The 22081-nt window shown below is 43.4% G+C and overlaps 1 protein-coding gene across 7 annotated transcripts in view; it reads left to right on the plus strand.

The window, feature by feature from the left end:
- Window positions 1-299: 299 nt before the first annotated feature.
- The window catches only part of FREM1 (FRAS1 related extracellular matrix 1), a 173974-nt gene continuing 152192 nt past the window's right edge, over window positions 300-22081 (plus strand). For 2 of the 7 annotated variants that reach the window (XM_032307889.1, XM_032307890.1), the window contains exon 1: window positions 537-1076. The gene's annotated coding sequence lies outside the window, so the exon portion shown is untranslated. Of the gene's footprint in view, window positions 426-535; window positions 1077-1125; window positions 1334-22081 lie in introns of those variants that run through there. The other 5 variants (XM_032307887.1, XM_032307891.1, XR_004277487.1 and 2 more) reach the window with 5 other exon arrangements.

A 22081-nucleotide genomic window follows, 5' to 3' on the forward strand; every position in this document is an offset into this window, starting at 1 on the left:
TTTTTTTTTTTTTTTTTCTGGTGGAGATGAAACACAGGAAGACGTTTCATTACGCAGTTGTCAGGGAGCAAGACTTCTACCTGCCCACTGAACCCTGGCAAGTTTAATGAAATGAATTTCTGCAGGGCTGTTTCTTGACCTGTGATGTGTCTCAGTCGACGGGGTCACGCACCCGGTGTCAATGAGATGAGATGACTGGAACGTTTGTGACTTTTTAAAAAGAAGTCCAACGCGTGGAAAGCCCTGTAGGTTGAACCCCGAAGGAGGGACTTACAAACAGAAGCTCCTCTTTTTCTTTAAAGGCTGTGACAAGAGTTAAAAGGGGCCAGTTCCCCTGCCTCCCCCTTTCGGGAGTGCCCGCCGATGCATCTTGCCTGAATTTGAATAAAAACCTTTCCCGGGAGGAATGTGTTTGAAGAAAAGAGGTTGGTGGGGGGGGAAGTGTTTGAAGAGTTTGAAGGTCCGTGAAAAAAGCTTGTGCGTGTGCTTACGGCGGGTGTGTGTCTGTGAGAGGACGAGTGTGGGTGGGTGTGAGTGCACGGGTGTGTGCTATGTGAGTGGCATGTGTGAGTGTGCGCACACACGCGTGGGGGGGCTGCGTGAATGTGTGCACGCCCGTGAGCGTGGGTCCGTGTGTGGGTGGCCTGCGGGCGCCGGTGCGCGGTGTGTTTGGGCGACTGTGTATATGCCGTGTGCGTCCGTGTGTCCGCGTGTGTGCGAGCGCGTGTGCGCGTGTGCCCGTGTGCCGCGGGCGGGAGAGGCAGCTTCGGCTCAGCCGTGGCAGAGCAGTTAGTACAGAACTCATAGTGCAAGGGGAGGCTGGGGAGCCGCCAGGAAGACGAGCAAGGGACCTTTTTAACAAAAGCTCAGTTGGGTCCCTGCGGGGCCAGCCAGCAGAAGGGACTGGGGAGCGCTGGCTCTGCGCCAGGGAGGTCGGGCTCCCGCCAGCTCCGCACGCACCCTTTATCATGCCCTCCGCAGGGGGAGTCCTGAGGCTTGGCCGTCGGGAAGTTTCCGCGGCCGCAGCTGCCGCCGCTGCCGCCGCCGCCTCGGAGAGCACCAGCAAGGACCGCGGAGTGAGTATGGGAACTTCGGGTCTGCCTTGCCCTGCGGGGTGGGTGAAGGGATTTCTAGTACAAAGAAAGCGAACACTCCGCTGACCTGAAAGACTGGAATTTCAGCTCTTTTCCTTTCCTGGGATCTAGTTCCTGCCCCCTTCCTCTCCCAGCCCTTTAAACCCGAGATTACTGGGTCAGTGACTCGCCCCCGCCTTCCCGCCTGCCCTGGGCCCCGGGTTTCTAGCTTTTTAGCTTGGAAAGGAAAACCACTACCTGTAAGTATCTGCTTTACGTCCTTCCTCTCATCTTCCGAATGTTCTGTTAGCAGAAAGCTCCAGAGGTGGTTTGCGTGGTAGCGTTCGCTTCCCGTCTCCTCGCAAGAAGTGTGCAGAGTCCGCTTGCCAAAGTTTAGTTCTCATGTCAACTCAGGAAGGTGGCAGTTTGCCCTGTTAAAAACCCATATGCCTACCACGGGAGTCTCTTTAGTATGGACCACAGATTATAAGGTTTCTGGACCCGTCCCCATGGCACTCACCAGTGAAATCACCATTTTAAATTTTGTAACCCACCCGCGCCGCCACCCTGGATCAGAAGGTTTCTTAGCTACATGAAATGGCAAAGGGAAATGAAAAAACTAACACAACGGGTGCTATCCTCACGGTATTCAGAGAGGGGGAAGTTTGCCCGAGATGGAGTTTTGGATACCTGACTTTGGTTTAGTTCTATTTAGAGATATATATTTTTTAAAAGCATGGTTTCTATTTTTATGGGGATGAGAGGGAGTGTTGGAGAGGCAAAGAAATCATTTTGTTCTGAAGTTTAAACTTCAGTTTAAACTGATGTTTAAGTTCTTTCTTATTACCCAGATTTGGTGCTGTAGTGAAGAGTTTCTTTTAGTTTTCATCTGGATCACAGAAGTAATTTTCAAGGCATTTAATTTTCCTTTCTGCCTTTTTTTTTTTTTTTGGACTCTTGTGCTCAGTCTTGTTGCCTGGTGTGAATTACAAAGCTTAAAAAGAGCATTTCCGGGGGCTGGTTAGAGTTTATGGCCTGGGAATCTTGCTGGAGAGATTAACCTCTTCACGGCTGCTTTGCAGCCCAGACCTAGTGATCCAAACATTCCCCAGGTTTCTGCTCCGGAAAACTGACAATAACCATCCCTGGCTCTCATTAAAGCTTGAAGAATTGCTCCCCACTCCCTGCTTATACTTGATAAAAGTGCCTTTAGTATGATTCTAGGAAAATGTCGACAACTTTGCTCTTTCTCTTTCTCGCCGATTCTCAGAACTTGGTGTCCTAGGAACCACTTGGGAGCTTGCTGAAAGGCAGGTGCCTAGGCCACACCCTCCCACTTTAGGCCTGGGGAGGGCCTGAGAGTTTATCCCGGTGATTCTGAAGCAGGTGAGATCCCTTTTGGATAAGCACAGCTCTGTGTTGTCCTGGGCAATTAAATGCTTGTCTTGTGGCTGGTTAATATTAAACCTCATATCTAAATGATCAACTTGAATTTCAGGTGATGTTGAGCATAAAAGTTATATGCAACATGGCTTTGCATGCTTGGCTGATAAAGCAGGGCTTTCGACCAGCTTTCCCACCAACCTCATCACTGTTTCCTTGCTCTTCTTTCCATCCATGCCTTTCCATTTTCACAAGTGAGGACGGGACTTGGGCAGAACCAAAGGTGCTCTCACACCATGTTCCCTCCTCCATGTGATGGGATGTGTGGTCTGACTTGACCTAGCACACGACCAAGCAATGCTTGTCTTAGAATCTTTCCACCCAGGGCTGTTCTCAATTTTTAATCAGCCTCCCAGGGATACTCTGCTTCTGGGGATGGGCTAGGCTGAGTGGGGCTGAACTGAGCTGGATTATTTCTTGGGACACTTCAGGAGCAGTCTAATTCCTAGAAACTGAGTTTAGATTAGGCCATCCCACAGAGATTGGGAGAAAGGGATTCCTCTAGTATGCTGAGGTCCTCGTTTGACAACAAATGAAGGTAAGAACTCAGCCTCCATCCCCATCCCCAATGACGTTTTATGCCATTGTATATTTATAGGAAAAAGAAAATAGGATGTGGTCATCAGTTTCCTTCCCCCCGACCCCCAACCTCACTCCAAATGTTTGCAGGTGCCTGCTACATGCCCGGTCCAGTGCTACTTTCCAAGGACTGTGGAAAGATCAGCATGTATAGTGTGGACAGAGCCCTTGTCCTCATGGTGTTTCAAGTCTTGAAATAAACTTGCTACCAGTCTTGGATGAGCCAGCTAATACTCCCCAAACTTCACCTCCTCCATCAATAAAACAAAAGAGTTGGCTTAAGTGAATTTGAGTATCTTTCCAGCTATGATACTCTGACATTGGCGGACACGGTTCAGTCTTCAAAACACAGACAAGGGGGAATAGGAGCTTTTTAGCATTTGCTTTGAAAACAGGCCCAAAGATTTGGCTTCTTGCTTTTCTTAACGATTTTTCAAAAATATCTTTTAACTCTTCTTTCTCTCGTCAGAGACCAAGACTGCCGGTAGAGTGAGTTAGACAAATTCTGCCTTTGCAGAGCACACAGTCATCCCCCACAATGGGCTCCTGTAGCTCTCTGGAAAGGCTGTTTCCCTGGGCCAGGTTACCTAGGACAGCAGCTTCTTATCTTGTCTGAATCTGGTGTTGCTCCCCCTGTGGAGTGCTGGGTGGTCTGAACCGGGCTGGCCAGCTCTGGCCCCTGACCCTTTCATTCAAGTGATTTAATAGCTTTTGTGATACTAGGTGAGAGGCTCCAGCAGAGACCTTTGAGGGTCTGGGAAAGAAAAAAACCAGTTCCCTAATGAAATCCGCATTTTGTCTGTACTACAGTTTCTCTTACTGCTGTGACTGCCGACTGCTGCATTTCAAAGGGTTCTAAAACTTGGCCATCAAGATAAGAAAATATAGCTGTGATCTGGGCTCTTCTGGCTGCCTGCAGATACTATGTTTGGTGGGAAGAACTACTCACTGGAGGACAGCGTACAGGGATACTGCAAAGTTAGGATATTTTTGACCAAAAGTTCTTGGCCTCTTGTTGGTAGGGTTAAAGGAGGTAACAAAATAGTCTTTGGTTTCACTCTTACCCCTCCCTATTTATGGGGTTGCTGATACGATGTCAAAAATACTTCTTTTGTGCATTTGCAAAGGCTTCTTAGATTATATGTTACTCTTCACTCTCAATTTTATCATTGAAACTTTCATATCTGACTTCTCTAGAGACCAGAACAGATAACACTCCAGGACCCACTGAGCTCCACGTCCTTCCTGTAGTTTTCCAAATCCCTAGGATCCTACCTCTGCCTTCTGTCAAGTGTTATCAGCTGCTCAGGACTTACAAATGCTCCCTAAATTCTTCCCACAAAAAATGACTTCATATCTTGTGAAGTCGCCCTCAACGCCATGGCATTTTCATCCTGGGATCTCCATTTCCTATTAGTACACAAATTCTTCATTTTGTCAATGATCAGCCAAAACCACTGTGAAGTTAGGAGAATTTCAGAAGGGACTGACATTCCCAGATGAGAATTCATCCACATGTTTCAAAGTTGCTGGGTGTTTCCTGTCCTATCCCTTTCGTAGCCCAGATTTGTTTTTCCCATTAAAGCGATTCCCCTCCTGGGAAAGGCCAACACAACAACACACAATAGCAGTACACTAATGCTGTTTTATGCAAATCTTCCTCTTTGTTATATCCTGGTGGTCTAATTCGGTTTCATCCAATAAGCATTATTGATTGTTTTGAAACCAAAAGGAAGTATTAATAGGAGAGCTCAAATATTAAATTGAAGTGGTGTAATAGGGAAAAAAAAAAGATCTTTGAATAAATTTCAGCTGGGTTCCAGTCCTTGGCTACAATATTCTTTGGTTCGGTAATGCTGGCCCAGTTACTTAGTTTCCTCTGTGTCAAGTGAGGGTACGGACACTTACCGGATGTTCATGGGGCTAAAGGACATTTGGAAAGCACCTAGCATGATCCATGATGAATGACAAGGATCCATGAGTATTTCTACTAACACAGGTGTGAAGGCTGGAAAGAACCATGCCTGTGGCAAGCTGCTCAGTCCATAGGTGAAAACAGAAATGAGAAATCAAGCTTTCTTCTAGATTTCATGGACGGGGAAGAATAGATGTTATCCCACCACTTCCCTGGCTTTGGTCCCACTTGATTCCTTCTCCCAGCTGGAACAGACCCATGAGCTCCGGGACCATCTGAGGGATTAGTACAGAGAAAGCAAGGGCAGTGTGAAAATCAGTCTGCCCTCACTTCTTCCTGACCCTCCAGAATGGAAAACTTTTATAGCCGTTTCATATATAAAGACATCATTTTAGGTTTTTGGCAGGGAGGATTTTGCTCCATTGTGGCCAGGGGTCCCACTTCTGGGGCAAATGTTTAAGAATTTGAAACTCGGGGATTGTACCACAGGCAGTTTGTGAGCTATTCACCAAAGAGAAAACGACAAAACATAGCCATTCAGACATGCGCTGCTCACCCCGCACTCCCCCCTGCCCCCAGCCTCGGTATTTCTCTTCCAACAGTGTTTTCTTATAGCTCCGGTGTTTGCACTGTGATAAGCCAGTCACTCAGCTAATATTTACTAAGTTTCTCTGGGCCAGAGAAGATGACCAGGAGAGGAGGGACTTGAGTGAACAGAGCAATCATGGTTGTTATCTCCGAGAAGCTTACAGACTAGGGTAAAAAGGTTGACTTTTTTTTTTTTTTTAAAGATTTTATTTATTTATTTGACAGGTAGAGATCACAAGTGGGCAGAAAGGCAGGCAGAGAGAGAGGCGCTGAGCAGAGAACCTGATGCAGGCCTTGAACCCAGGACCCTGAGATCATGACCTGAGCGGAAGGCAGAAGCTTTAACCCACTAAACCACCCAAGTGCCCCTCAAAGTTGACTTTTAATCAAATGACTGCAAAGAAACAATGAAATGCCACATGCGGGGAGGGTATCCCAGGATTCTCTGCAAGCAGATAGAACTGGTCTGGGAGACCGAGACCTGAAGGAGGGACAGAATTTAGCCAGGCAAGTGGGAGTTTCGTAGAAGTTGGGGAAGGGCATTCATAATCTTTAAAAAAGATTTATCTATCTATCTGCACCCTGAACCCAGAGAGTAAAGACTCTCTTCTTTCGAATCATTCGAAGACAGACTATTTCTTTCATAAATTACTGTCCAAGCAGGTCTGCACTTTCCCGTTCACATGCAATCCGTTTTTGGGAAAGCAGTTTTACATTTGTGCTGTGGAAAGTGAACTTACTGGCTTCAGTCTATTATTCTAGCCTCCAGTTGTTGAGAGCGTGGATCTTGATTGTATCCTCACTGATAACAGTTGACTTTTTTGGATTTGTGTTGTTTGTGAATTGGATGAGCTTGTCTTCTGTAACTTTGCAGAGGATTTTGGGAAATTATTTAACCAGAGGAAACCAAACATGGAGCTATGGGCACCCCTGAAGATGTTTCTCTTAAGAGAAAGGGTACCCCTAACCTCTTTTTATTTTGTTTTTAGAGAGGAAACTAGACACAACATCTCTATAGCCCAGACTCACAGATATGTTCAAGTTTAAATGAAAAGAGTTCAGTGACATCAGTGTATGAAAGCATAGTTTGACTGTATTTGCTGATTTCATTTACCACTGTCCTCAGGGCTACACCGGTGTGGCTGCTTTTCTGTTTGGGGCTTGGATTTGGGGAGGGCCACTGGCCTGCCCATTAAAACCCATTTATCAAATGGGTGTTGAATGCCTGTCACATGCAGTAATAGTTCATCCTCCTGCCTTCAAAACACGTAGATAAATACCTACACCATCAGGTAGGATGTGATAAATGCCCCATGATAGGTTTAAATAAAATGTGATTCTTCTGCTACAGCAGAAAGGAAATTTGCCAAATGGAATGATCATGTCTTTGGACATCTTGAAGGAAGCATTTCACAATACCTTAATACTTAAAGGTTTTAATCAGGATGGAAGCAAAGACATTCCAGGCAGGGGCATACGTGGACAGGGGTGTAGAGATGGGGAGGATGCAGCAGGTCCTTGTGACCATGTCACTGGAGGCTATGGGACGGGGTTGGGCTATGGTCTGGGAACACATACGTCTAGAAGTGTTAGCCAGAGTGGATACATAGAGAGAAGCTAGCTGAGGTGAAAATTTTAAGAAATGTCATATTTTTGGCAGTGCACCATGACCCAGAGAAGATAAAAAAAAAAAAAAAGAAAGAAAGAAAGAAAGAAAGAAAGAGAAAGAAGAACAAATGAAAGAGAAAAAGGCAGTGGTTAGGTCGAAAGAGAACCAGGAGTATACAGAGGTATAGAACCTGGTACAGAAGCAGTTATGCAGACAGTGGGTGGAGGGCACCATTGTGTACTGTCAAGATCAGAGAGGATTGTTGGAGAAAAGTTCAAGTTGACGTATGTAATGGTGGATCCCTGGCAGCCTTTGGGACAGCTATTTCATTGGACTGGAGGCTATCAAAATCAAGTGGTCCTCTTCGGGAACACAAGTGGTGAGGATGTAGGCTAGTTGGTCAAGGGGAGGCATATGGTGGGAAAGGAGAAAAGAGGATGTTTGACAAGTAGTAGGAATAAGAGTCATAGTGACACCAGTGGAAGTAGCAGTGGTCAGAGCCAACATTTGCTGAGTTCTCACTGTGTTCTAGTTGTCTACACACGTATTTGTGCATCCGATTCTCACAGCATGACTCCAGGCTGGTGTTTCAGCCCCTTTTCACTGTTAAGACAACTGAGACTAAGAGAACTGTACTTGGCCAAGATGATGTCAGGCGACAGGACCAGCGTTCAAATCTAAGGTCTCTGTGTCCTCAGGACTCACCGGTGTGGCCACTTTTCTGTTTTGGGCTTGGATTTGGGGAGGGCCACTGGCATGCCCATTAAAATCCATTTATCAAAGTAACAAAAATTTTAAAAAAGCACACAAGAATGGGAAGGCACTTGAAGAACTAATTTCTACTAAGTACGGAATAAATCTCTGCTTAATTTCTGAAAAGACAGTATAACCTTTTGTAGCACAAAGTCATTGCTGTGTAATGTGCAGGACGTGGTTGTGCACTGGTGAACCCATCCTGTTGCGGTCCCAGTACCCACGGCTCTTTGCAAATTCCAGATGCAAGGGCATTTTCTCTTCCTTTCCTCTCCTGTCACTCTCCTTACTTCCTTCACCTTTTCTTTCAATAATTGCCTCATCTTAAGAAAATCAGACTCTAGGACACCTGGGTGACTCCATCGGTTCAGGCTCTGCCTTTGACTCAGGTCATGGTCCTGAGGTCCTGGGGTCAAACCCTGCATCAGGCTCCCTGCTCCACAGGAAGTCTGCTTCTCCCTCTTTCCTCTGCCCCTTTAACTGATCATGTTCTCTCTCTCTCTTAAATAAAATCTCTAAGAAAAAAAAAAAAATCAGGCTCCTCCTCCCCATCTGCCACAGCTCGGTAACTTTGATCTCCTCCCTGACTGCGGCCTCCACGAAGATCCACTGCTTTCACACAGTAGGTCGGCGTGAAGCGCTATAGCATTTTAAAACAACTTTGCTCCAGTACTGGAGAACAGTTGGTGCCTTAAGCCCTTAGAATTCTGTAACAATTAAAAATAGCCACTGCTGGAGGTATTGATTGGTGATTAAGAGGTCACTGGGGGTAACTTTTCAGTATAGAAAAGGAGCAGGAGTTGAGTGGCCATTGGACTCTATTACGTAGCTACCCAAGACTTTCACACTCTTCATCCGTGTGTACCATATGTATGAATTTGCTATGGCTGCCATAACGATGAACTATAGACTTGGTGGTTTAAACAGTACAAATTTATTTTTTCACAATTCTCGAGTCTAGGAGTCCAAGATCAAGGTTTTAATAGGGCTGTTTCCTCATGAGGCCTCTCTCCTTGGCTTGTGGAACTGATTTCTTCTCCCTGTGTCTTTACATGGTGTTTCCTCAGTTACCCACCTGTGTCCTAATTTTTTCTTTTTAGAAGGACATGAATGATACTGGATCAAGGGCTACCCTAATGACCTTATTTTAATTTAATTACCTCTTTAAAGACTCTGTCTCTAAATATAGTCACATTCTGAGGTACTGGGGGTTAAGACTTCGATCTATGTATTTTGGGAGAACAAAATTCAACCCATAAAGACCAGGCCACCAGATCAAGCCTCTGCTTGTTGTTACTTAACTGATCTTCTAAATGCTGAGGACAAAACTGCAGCAGAAGGAAATCGAATAAAACCCATGGACCTATAAATTCACGTTTAGAAATCCATTTGTAATACACTCTGGATTTGGAGCTTGACTTCAGGTTGGGGAGATGAGGAAACCTCCTTGGGCAGGACTAGCTTTGAACTTCTAAAAATTCTAGGTGAAACCCATTCTGCTTTTCTTATTTGGCTACGAAGCCCGCACAACGCCAGTTTAACCGTTCAGGTTAGGAGGGAACGATGTGCCGTGTCCTCGTTTGCCTTGCAGATGCTATGAAGCCTCCTATGTTGGTTGTTGCTGGATTGCTTCATTGGAAACCAGTGGCCTTTATTTTACCCCCAATACAGAGACATTTCCTTTTTTTTTTTTTTTAAGATTTTATTTATTTATTTGAGAGAGAGAGAAAGAGAAAGAGGGAGCATGAGAGGGGGGAAGATCAGAGGGAGAAGCAAACCCCTTACTGAGCAGGGAGCCCAATGCAGGACTTGATCCCAGGGACTCCCGGATCATGACCTGAGCCGAAGGCAGTCGCTCAACCAACGGAGCCACCTGGGCGCCTGACATTTCCTGGTCTGTAACTTTGTAAGTTGCTCTGGCATGAAACTCCTTGTAGTGTGTGGAAATCACAGGCTATGAGATTCAGTGGTAGGAAAGCTCAAGTCTTCGTATATCCCTTCCCCCACTGAAGTGTTTGTCTGCATTAAGAATGGCAAATGATGGGATGCCTCTATGGCTCAGTCAGTTAAGTGTCTGACTCTTAATTTTGGCTCAGATTGTGATCTCAGTGTTGTGAGATTGAGCCCTGCATTGAGTGTTGCGCTGAGTGTGAGGCCTGCTTTAGGCTTCTCTCTCTCTTTCCGCCCCTCTGCCCTCTCGAAAAAAAAAAAAAAATCTAGCGCTTTCTCTCTCTCCATATATATATATATGGCAAATGATGACAACCACTTGAGATAAAAGAGACATAGTCAGGGATGATCTGTGGTGTTGCACAGCAGGCTTGCTATCATGGACAGCCCAGGGCTTGGAGGTATCGCCTCTGAATCATTAGCTCTATGGCCAGAGAGATCTGACATCAGAACTTCAAAATCTAAGACCTAGATTTTTCAGACATCTTAAGACCAAGACTGAAGACTTCGAGGGGATGACTTGGTAAGGAGCACAGATGCCCAGGAAGTGAGAGCATTTGAATTTGTTAATTAAGAATGACAACAAACGCAATCTTTACAACAACCTTGTGAAATTAGTGTTACAGATCCTCACTCCACAGATGATGAAAGGAAGTCTGAGAAGGTTTAAGTAACATTTATTTTGTAGGTTGAGGTTCTTGTGAACCTCTGAAGTGTTCAGAAAGTGAATGGCTTAGAGTGCTTATCCTTCGTTCAAAGGCTTAATTGATGTCTGTCTATGAAGAGATGTGTAAGGTAGAGAACATGATATAAACATTGTGGAGTTATTACCTGACTTTTTATTAATATAAAAAGAAAAAAAAACAGTTTTATTTCCTTCAAAGGATCGATCTTTTTTTTTTTTTTTAATTGAGCAGAAAAAACTCAAATTGTGAATCCTAAGCAGAAGGCTAGAGGCAAAATTTTTTTTTGAATTGAGCAGAAGAAGCCAAATTGTGAATCCTAAGTAGAAGGCTGTAGGTAGTGAGATGGGCTCCAGCGGAAAGGATCGAGGTTCATGAACTTGGTAGCAAATGTTGGAAGAGGCATGCAATGGTGGCTCCTGTTTCATTGAAGAACTGACGCGAAGAAACTGGCACACTAGGAACACAAAAAGGAATTAGACTTTGGTCTACGGCCATACCACCCTGAACGCACCTGATCTCATCTGATCTCGGAAGGTAAGCGGGGTTGGGCCTAGTTAGCACTTGGATGGGAGGAATTAGACTTTGGAGTCACGTGAGGGATTTTTAATTTATAGACCAGAAGGTCTGAGTGTTTATATTCTGCAGCAGACGATTAAGGAGAGAGCCTCAACTCCCCTTTTACTCTGATCAATAGTGACCACAAGTGATGATCTCAGGGAGACCTCCGACTTCCTGCCTAAACCCAAATGATTATTTCTATCATAACACGAACTATCATAATATGGGGGGGCGGAGCATGGAGAGATATTAGCCTTGTGGGTAATAAAGTTTGCTGTTGCAATACACATATTTAACTGTGTCTTTAAAGATTCACAGCGAGGGAAAGTTGGAATGCAATGGAAAGTAGTCCTTGCCCAAAATTTTGCTGGCTAAACTTGATGTTAATGTCTTTTATTTTAGACTGTTTCCTTTCTAACGAGTTTGCTACTTTGGGAAACCGCTGCCTCATGTCTGTACTTGTCACGCATGTGACTAGCTTCCTAGGAATGGCCTCCCAGCTAGGCTGTCTGGACAGTTTCCCTCATTTCCTCTCTGTCTGGGGCCATCCTGTCTCCCTCTCCTTTTCCCCATTGCTCCCCAAACTGGATCTTGCTTTTAGCCTCTTCCTGGTCCTGGTCTTCTGGGTGGGACCCCAGCCCTAGACCCACCACTTCACTCCACTCTGATGGTTTTCAGATATGCCAAAAAACCTACCTTCTGTCTTTGGGCACTAAAGCCCCCTTTACCACCTCTACTCCGAGGTGAAGAAAAGAAAGTGCTCTTGTTCACAGCAGTGATTCTCAAACCTGGTGGCTCATGAGAATCACTAGAGAACTTCTGATTTCAGATGGCTGGACCCCACGCAGGCAAATTACATCTGAAAAAATTTGAGATGATGCAGGAGTTGTCCTGAGATGAAGCCAGAGGTGGGCCCCTGCTGGCTTAGGAGTGACATTAGGGCAACACTTTGACCTTATAGTGTTTCTAGAATGTTGTCAATGACAAAAACCGTCTTCAGCCCACATGAAGGCTGTTTAATTACTTCCAGCAGTCAAGTGGGGCTGAAGCCATGAGAGCAAAATCTCGTTTGTAACCACTGCTTTCCCTCAGGCCTCAGGAGATATTGGGGTCAACCATCACACTGCAGGAACTCTGCGGGCCCTGTTTACTATTTGGTATGTGAAAGCAGCACCCCAAACACCACCACTCCTCCCACCCCCACCCTGAGCACGGTTATAAAATGAACAGTGCCCCTGGAATTTGATGTATCGAACTGAGAAAAACCCAATAACGGAGTCTCACCTCCTTTGGCCTATACTCTGAAGGATAGGTATGTTAGCTGGCTTCCCCAGAAATACTTTCCGTTGTGTTGAGTTTATGTCATGCTCAGTGACATCACAGTGTGAACTGCCTTCCTCTGCTAGTCCGGACGCTATGCCTATGGCTAATACGTTCTCACTTCTAGAGGAATGATTTGCAAACCCACTTTTAAAAAATAGTCTATTTGTGTTTTGAAGACTTAAGAAAATGTTTACACCAAGACCACTTGGTGTACCCTATTTGTCTCTCTTTTTAAAGATTTTATTTCTTTCTTAGAGAGAGAGAGAGCACGCGCAAGTGTGCGCGGACAGGGGGAGGGGCAGAGGGAGAGAGAGAGGGAGAGAAAGGAACTCCGGGCTGACTGTGGAGCTGATTGCCTGGTCCGATCTTAAGAACCTGAGATCATGCCCTGAGCAGAAACCAAGAGTCGGCTGCTTAATTGACCGAGCCACCCAGGTGCCCACTCTCTCTTTTAAAACACTTCTCTGACTTGGTTGTGCTTGTAATTGTCATGGTAAGCCACTCTTATACGTTGCCATATTCTTGTGCACACATGTATTCAACAAATAAGTCATCTCATCAGACATTCAGATACTTTTAATTTGCAGCCTGTGATGTTTACTGAGATTTTGTTTTTGAGCTAGGACTGAACCATTTTTAATCTCATTGCCTGAGAGCGTTCTCCCACTCACTGCAGCCCACCCCCAATTCTGCCAAAGTAAGCAGATTATGTTTCCACTCTTCTTAATGCAATTAAGCGGAGCACAGAGGGGTCCGGGACTCATGCATCTGCAGGAGACCGAATGGTGGCCGCTGGGTTCACCTGGGGGAGCCCTCAGTGTGGGAGAGTCCTGTGGCCAGCAAGGCCTGCTGGTGCCTGAGTAGCTGGATGTCTGCAGATCGTGAGGAAGGGCAGAGCTCTACAGCGCAGACACAATCGTGCTCGGTTCTGAACGCCAGAAGTCCCTGTGGCTTGCCTGGCTTCTTTTTTGTTGCCAGTAGCCCTGCACCGCTCTACAGAAAATTTTCTAGCTCTGTTGGGTGTTACTGGAAAGTCAGTTCAACCTAAATCCCAGAACATGTCAAAGGATGGCTCAACTAATGATTTTTTTTTTTAACTTGATATACTTCAGTTTCTGAGCAGATTTCGGTTTATGGAAGAATTGAACAGCGTTCTCACATACACCCCATCTGCCCACTTTCCCCGGTTACTAACACCTTGTATGAGTATCAGGTACTACAGGGGATAAGCCAGTGATGATTATCTAAAGTCCGTAGTTTCATTAGGATTCACTTGTGATGTACATTCTCTGGGTTTTGATGAATGTTTAATGATAAGTATCCATTACAGTGGTAAATTTGTCACTAAGTTTTAGAAAACACTCTGATTGGCCTGGGCCAGAAAGGGGACAGAGTTACCCGGAGCCTTGCTTGCTGTCTCCGTGGGTGAGTGTGCCCCTGCGCCCTGCCCTCCGGAGTTACCCGGAGCCTTGCTTGCTGTCCCGTGGGGACTCCGAGCAACAACACATTTACGTACATTATCACGTTTAACTATTTTAATGGCCCTGAAAGGTGTCACTTTTTGTATAGGTGAGGAAACAGAGGCCAAGAAAAAATAAGGACCTTGTTCAAGGAAATAGTGGAACTGGGAGAAATCTGATTTAAATCCAGCCTCTGTTCTTATTACTGTGGCATTTCCTTTCACTTCAGCAGTAATCCTAGAGCAGAGCATTAAGCCCTCCCCACCCCCTCCCTCCTCTTCCTTCTCCTGTACTATATTTGCAAAATTATTTCTAATAAACAAACATTCGTAAAACAACTATTTGTAAAATAAAGTGATGTACAGGTCATGGCTAAACCTAGTTAGAATTGTGCTAAGATCCTCAGCAGAGAAGAAAGGAAAGACTCTCATTAGAGTTCTGTTAAATTTAATTATTTGTTGGTGTTAAGAATTGTCATTTTTTTAAGGATTCAGTGTTTGTTTCCTTGTCTTGACCCCCATCTCCCTGAAGGGCAGGTATAGGCAGTGAGGTGAAGGCAAGAGATGTTCACTTGGCAGATCTTGCCCTGATTGAGGGCTTTGCCCATGTGCTGGAAGGCTGGCTTCCAGGAAAAGTACTCTCACACCAGTGTCTACATCTCTGTGTATAGGACTTGCAGTTTTTTTTTTAACTTTATCCCAGGATTTGATATTGTGGTATGCTGTCCATTCTCTGCCTGCATTAGTGAATAAGACAGCCGGCAAATCAGTTCTTTAATCCTTGGCAAATCACTTTGCCCCTTAGGGCGGTTGCTTCCTCACCTTGACTTCTTTGTGTGTGCTGGAGTGTGCAGAGTATGGGCTTCAGGAACGGGGGCTTTGGAACCTATCCGCTGGGGTTGGAATGTCAGCTCAGTTGTTTATTAGCGTATGCCTTGGACAAATTACTTACCTTAGAACCAGAATCCTTAGAATAGAATCTGCTCCATAGGTGGTTGTGAAATAGGACCAGATGCAAAGTAAGTACGTAACACCCAAGAACGTTGGTTTAAGTAAAATTTGGAGGAGAAGCTCCTTCCAACCCTAGAATTCTGTGACTTTTGATGTACTGTGACTTAGTCTCAAACAACATTACATTTTTTATCATTATCACTTGGTTTCTTAAGTCATCAAAAGCATTTCCAATGCAAATCAAAACCGCAGTAAGATACCATCTCACACTAGTTAGAATGGTTAGAATTAATAAGTCAGGAAGTAACAGATATTGGCAAGGCTGCAGAGAAAGGGAAACCCTCTTACACCGTTGCTGGGAACGCAGGCTGGTGCAGCCACTCTGGAAATATACTCTCAAGAAGTTTCCTCAAAAAGTTAAAAATAGAGCTATCCTATGACCCAACAATTGCGCTCCTGGGTATTTACCCCAAAGATATAGATGTAGTGATCTGAAGGGACACCTGGACCACAGTGTTTATAGCAGCAATGTCCACAATAACCAAACTATGGAAAGAGCCTAGATGTCCATCAATAGACAAATGGATAAAGATGTGGTGTGTATACACACACACACACACACACACACACATATACATATGTATACATACATATACATATGTGTATATATATACACAAACACACACACACATACATTTGCATACACACACACAATAGAATACTATGCAGCCATAAAAATAAAATCTTGCCATTTGCAATGACATGACTAGAATTAGAGGGTTTTGTGCTAAGAGAAATAAGTCAAGCAGATAAAGACAATTATTGTATGACCTCACTCATATCTGGACTTTAAGAAACAAAACGGGGGCGCCTGGGTGGCTCAGTCGGTTAAAGCCTCTGCCTTTGGCTCAGGTCATGATCCCAGGGTCCTGGGATTGAGCCCCACGTCGGGCTCTGTGCTTTGCGGGGAGCCTGCTTCCCTTCCTCTCTCTCTGTCTGCCTCTCTGCCCACTTGCGATCTCTGTCTGTCAAATAAATAAATAAAATCTAAAAAAATAAAAAATAATAAAAAAGAAAATGGAGGTGCATAAGACAAAGAAGGAAAAAATAAAACAAGATGAGATCAGAGAGGGACACAAACCATAAGAGACTCTTAATCATAGGAAACAAACTAAGGGTTGTTGGAGGGAAGGAGGGGGTGGAAGGGATGGGGTGTCTGGGTGATGGACATTAGGGAGGTGCTGTGGTGAGTGCTATGAATTGTGTAAGACTGATGAATCATAGGCCTGTACCCCTGAAACAAATAATACACAATAGTGGAAGGAAGGAAGGAGAAAGAAAGGTTAAAGGGGCGTGTTTGAAGATGAAGAGAAAGAATATGGCAGAGTCAGAGGATCGATGAGTAGATGTTACATCAGAAGCACAGTCTCTGTGTAAATGAGTGGAGAGGCAGCTGACTCCTAACAGTCCACTAAGGTAAAACCCCCCGCCTTTGAGAAATTGAGGTCTGTGGGACAGATCAATAATCAAGTACTTCACAGTAAAAAATGGTATTGCTACGATAGCATATGCGCACAATGCTCTAAGGAGCTCCTCAAACTCAGCAATTTACCCTTAACTTGTACTGTTCGAAATGGAGTACTTCATGGTGGAAAGGACTGCTCAACATTCAGAAAACTACCCAGGGTGGTGCCTGAGTGGTGTAGTCGGTTGAGGGTCTGACTCTTGATTTCTGTTTAGGTTGTGATCTCAGAGTTGTGGGATTGAGCCCCATGTTGGGTCCTACACTCAGTGGGGAGTCTGTTTGAGATTCTCTCTCTATCTTCCCCAACCCCCTCGCACTGCACCCTCTCTCTCTCTAAATAAATAAATCTTAAAACAAAACAAAACAACTACCCAGCATTGCTCCTTGAGCTATACTACAATAACCTTGACCACCTTACTTGCATACCATAGCTAATAATAAAATCCAAACGCACAGATGTCTGGTGTAGAAAAGAGGCCAACCATCACAAATAGTCCTGTTAAAAGATCTGCCAATATGGAAATCCTTTTTTTTTTTTTTAAAGAAATAAGTATGAATTTGGAAAATACTTTATGAACAAAGATATTCATTGCCCCATACTGGAAAACCCAAATGTCTAACAATAAGGAAGAGACTAAATAAACCAATAGTACATCTGAAGTTTTTAAAAAAATAACATTTTCCCAATTTTTATAATAGTATAAATTCATTGTGGAAAATTAAAAAAAATTATAAAGAAGAAAATAAAAACTATCCAAAATTCTAGCATGCGAAGATAATTATTGTTAATGTATGGTCTGCTTTCTTCTAGGAATAGTTACAAGATTCTTTTTTATTTAAATTTAGTTAATTTACATATTGTGTATTATTAGTTCCAGAGGTAGAGTTCGGTGATTCATCAGTTGTCTGTAAGACCCAGGGCTCATTGCATCACATGCCTTCCTTAATGTTCATCACCCAATCACCCCATCCCTTCCACCTCCTCTCCAGCAACCTTCAGTTTGTTTCCTATGATTAAGAGTCTCTTATGGTTTGTCTCCCTCTCTGGTTTCATCTTGTTTCATTTTTCCCTTCCTTCCCCTGTGATCCTCTGTCTTGTTTCTCAAATTCCTCATATCAGTGAGATCATATGGTAATTTTCTTTCTCCAATTGACTTACTTCACCTAGCATAATACCTTCTAATTCCATCCAGATCGTTGCAGGTGGCAAGTTTTTGAAGGCTGCATAGTATTCCATTGTATATATACCACATCTTTATCCATTCATCTGTTGATGGACATCTAGGTTCTTTCCATAGTTTGGCTATTGTGGACATTGTGCTGTAAACATTCGGGTGCACGTGCCCATTGGGATCCCTACATTTGTATCTTTGGGTAAATACCCAGTATTGCAATTGCTGGGTCATAGGGTAGCTCTATTTTCAACTTTTTTGAGGAGCCTCCATACTGTTTTCCAGAGTGGCTGCACCAGCTTGCATTCCACCAACAATGTAGGAGGGTTCCCTTTTCTTTGTATTCTCGCCAACACCTGTCATCCTAACTGGTTAATTTTAGCCATTCCAACTCCCTTTCACCTTTCTAAATAAATACTATTTGTCCTAATTTAGCTCTCTCCCCTTGTAGGAAAGTGCTCTCCCCTATGCCCAGTATGAGTCAAACGCTGCCCTCCTATTTATTCCTGTAGCATACAATGCATTCCACCATTAGAACACTTACCACTCTTTTTGAATTCAGAATTTATATGTATTCCTTCTCCATTACAATATAAATGTGCTGTATGAGCAAGAATTTTTTTTGTCTTTTTTTTTCTTTTGTCTAGCACTTATTAGAGCCCTTGTCACAAAATGGGTATTCTGTAATTGCTTGTATCTTAAGTGAACTAGTGAATTTGTCCTATTCAAACAGAGAACCAGGATCTAATGTAGAAAGGGAATTGTTTCCAGATGATGAACTTCTGAACATGACCTCATGTGACTTTCAACAGAATCTCACTTCTGGACAACTTGGTGTTTGGTGAATTTAAAAGATAACAGAATTCACTCAAGAAGAGAAAAGCCAATTTTAATAGTGTGACTGTGTTTGGGAAGGTCTTGAGTTTAAGTCTGGGTGTGTACACATGGTTCAGTCCCAGGTAGAGTCGACCATTGTGAATGAGAATGTTTTTCATTCTGTTTAAGTTATTCAATTAAAACAAGCTGTTGTGAAAATTTGTTTGATACAACCCTCTGGCTAAAAGCAAAGTGAATGTAAATTATGGTCACTTCCTAATCTTCAAGGAAATGCCTTTGATGGTTTAAGAAACTTCAAAAGTCATTAAAAACAACTGTAAATCAAGGGGACAAAATCTTTTTCCACCCTGCCATCCATTTTCTCTACCTTTGAAGGTAGTTTTAGTGGAAGGTCTTTGTAGAGAAAGGCCAGATGTCTGGTTTCCAAAGAGTGGCCTGGAATTTGGATTTCTGATGTAGATTCATTAAATATGGATTTATCAGGGATGGCCAGAAATTTGTGGCCATTCTGTATTTCAGTCATTTTTAACTCTCTAACCAAGTGTTTCTTGAGTGATTTATCAAAGAACCTGGATTTTGTATTGGGATGGAGAGGGTTTTCTGTAAGTTTGCAAACTTCCATGTGAAAGTTTTTCTTTCCTCAGGGCTTCTTAGAGCCTCTGATATGCTCATATTGCATTGCGAATTTTAAAAACAAAAACAAAAACCTTTTAGCTTTCTGTGTTTTAGATATATTTGGATATAGAAGACTTTTTTGTCTGTGAAAGCTTATAACATCCCCAAAATGTGTATTTTAAGAAACATAGTTCGCAAAATGTGACCTTGATGAGTGGAATAAACACTGAACTACTGAAAAATCCTAGAATGGAAACCTTCTAATGAGTTTGTGTGGTGGTCAAAGATCCATGTTTGCAACTTGGGTCTTGACAGCATAGCCCGAGGAAAGGCTTTCTCTCCATAGTTCTGGGAGTCTGTCAGGACTTGCTGAATTGGGGGAAGAAAGTACTGAAACAATAGTCTCTGGACCAAGCATCTGTGATTTGAGTGAGCTGCAGGGATGGCGGACATTGCCATGGTCTGGATGTCAGGAGGACGAAGTTTCCAAACCAGGCTTTGTCTCCAGACACCTGTGTAATCTTGGTGTGGAGACACTGATTAAAGGAGATAATTTGGGTGATGCAAACAAACTTTACTTAACACTTTATGAGGTAGACAGTCTCAGGGAACTGCAAAATGGGGTAGAAGGCCAGAAATTTTATAGGATAAAGAATAAAAAACAAGGGGTGCCTAGGTGGCTCAGTGGGTTAAGCCTCTGCCTTCGGCTCAGGTCATGATCTCAGGGTCTTGGGATAGAGCCCCACATCGGGCTCTCTGCTCAGTGGGGAGCCTGCTTCCCCCTCTCTCTCTGCCTGCCTCTCCGCCTACTTGTGATCTCTGTCTCTGTGTCAAATAAATAAATAAAATCTTTTAAAAAAATAAAAGGATAAAAAGCAAAGAAGAAACAGCTAGAGAATATCTGACTGGTTGTGGCCACATGGTCAACCTTGTTGAGGGTGAAAAGGCGTAGAGTTGGCTTGGCATCCGGGATTGGCTGATTGAATAGACGGCGTTTCTGGTCAAGCAGAGCATTGACTGGGACACGAAAATTATCTAAGTTTCGGTTTGTGATTGTGGTATCCTGGGCAGGAGTGGCTCCATCTTGTGCCTGGAAATTTCTTTCAACATTAGTAAAGTCACTAATTGCCATGGGACTTCCTTTCTTCTGTAAAATGAAGGGCTTTCTAAAAGAGAAAATACACATAACATAAATAAAAAGCTATATTGCAAGTAAACAAAGGAATGCAAGTTAAAATAGGGGTAGGATACAACATTTCACTTTGGAAGTGAGTAAAGATTTAAGGGGTGATATGGAATGTGAGCAAGACTGGAAATGGTATCAAATTAGCACCATCTTTCTAGAAAGCGTGTGTATCAGGATCCGCAAAATAAATTCATACCCTTTGATCTTATAATTCCATTGCTAGAAAACTATCAAAAGGAAAGAACTAGAAAAATAAACTAATGTATAATTAAGGAGTTTTCATCACAATCTACTGGCATGGTAAGTACTTCAGCATAACAAGACATGAAGGTGGAAATCATAGTATATCCATGTCTTAGATAGAGGGCATAACTGAAAAGTAAGATCACAAGGAATGTTTAACGATATGGAAAATGCTTAAACTAGAATGTTGCGTTAATAGGAAAAGATGGTCCATACTCTTTTGATAGTGTGACTTTAATTAAGTTTAAAAATTGTATATGGGCGCCTGGGTGGCTCAGTGGGTTAAGCCGCTGCCTTCGGCTCAGGTCATGATCTCAGGGTCCTGGGATCGAGTCCCGCATCAGGCTCTCTGCTCAGCAGGGGGCCTGCTTCCCTTCCTCTCTCTCTGCCTGCCTCTCTGCCTACTGTGATCTCTCTCTGTCAAATAAATAAATAAAATCTTTAAAAAAAAATTGTATATACATACACATACATTTGAAAAACCTAAGGATGTTTTCTTTGGGTGTTGGGAAAGGATATTTATTCCTTTTCTTTGTGTTTCTGTGTTTTTATCTGTTAGTTAATGAGCATATATTTTTTAATACACATGAAAGGGGGTTATTTTCAAAAAAGACGAATACATTGATGAAAAAATAATGAAGGATATAGACTCCTTGATTTCTAATGTCTCTCCTAAACCATATATTCTGTGATTCAGATTGCATTTTAGAAAAAATGTGCAGAGTGGGGGAAGCACAATGCTGTAAACAGAGTCAAGACACATTTTATTGATTTAATAGCCTGGAATTTCGAGGAGACCTGTTTGCCTTGAGATCTTTAAACTGTGCTGCTTGTGTGAGGAGTTGGAATAGTAAGATGCAATGAGACAGGACATCTGCCTTGATTATCTGCTCTTAAAGTAACAGCTACTTTTCTGAGAGAACATTGCCTGCAGTGAAACTTAAACTCAGGCAACAGTCATCAGTTGCTGTCTGCAACTGTCCCCTAAAATTGTTAGGGGTTCACAAAACAACCTCGAGGGGGTAGTGAAGTAATTGCAAGGAGTGTAAGATTTTGCTGTGATGTGGGGACAGCGGGGTGGCTCACTTAAGCCTCTGCCTTCAGCTCAGGTCATGATCCCAGGGTTCTAGGATCGAGCCCCACATTGGGCTCCCTGCTCAGGGGGAAGCCTGCTTCTCCCTCTCCCACTCCCCCTGCTTGTGTTCCTTCTCTCACTGTGTCTCTCTCCATCAAATAAATAAATAAATAAAATCTTAAAAAAAAAAAAAAAGATTTTGCTGTCATGTGAAGCAGTATAATGTCTTGTGGTTAAGTGTGTGGGTCCCAGGGTCAGGCAAAACTAGGACACAGACTGAGTCAAGCTGATGACCTTGGGCAAGTTACTTAACCTTTTTGCACCTCATTTTCCAAACCTGTAAAATCGTTCTCTACATCCTAGAAGTGTTGCAGGAATTAAACAAAGATAATATGTATAAAGTACTTTGAACGTCTCCTAGCCCTTAGTAAGCACTTAGTAAATGTTAGTTCTTGTTTATGATTCTTCTGTCACTTCTTTAAGGCACTATTTACCTGTGAAATCAGAACAATAGTAGAAAATGCGTTGTAGGGCTTGTTGT

This window comes from Mustela erminea, chromosome 12, assembly GCF_009829155.1.
Source record: "Mustela erminea isolate mMusErm1 chromosome 12, mMusErm1.Pri, whole genome shotgun sequence".
NCBI lineage: Eukaryota > Metazoa > Chordata > Mammalia > Carnivora > Mustelidae > Mustela > Mustela erminea.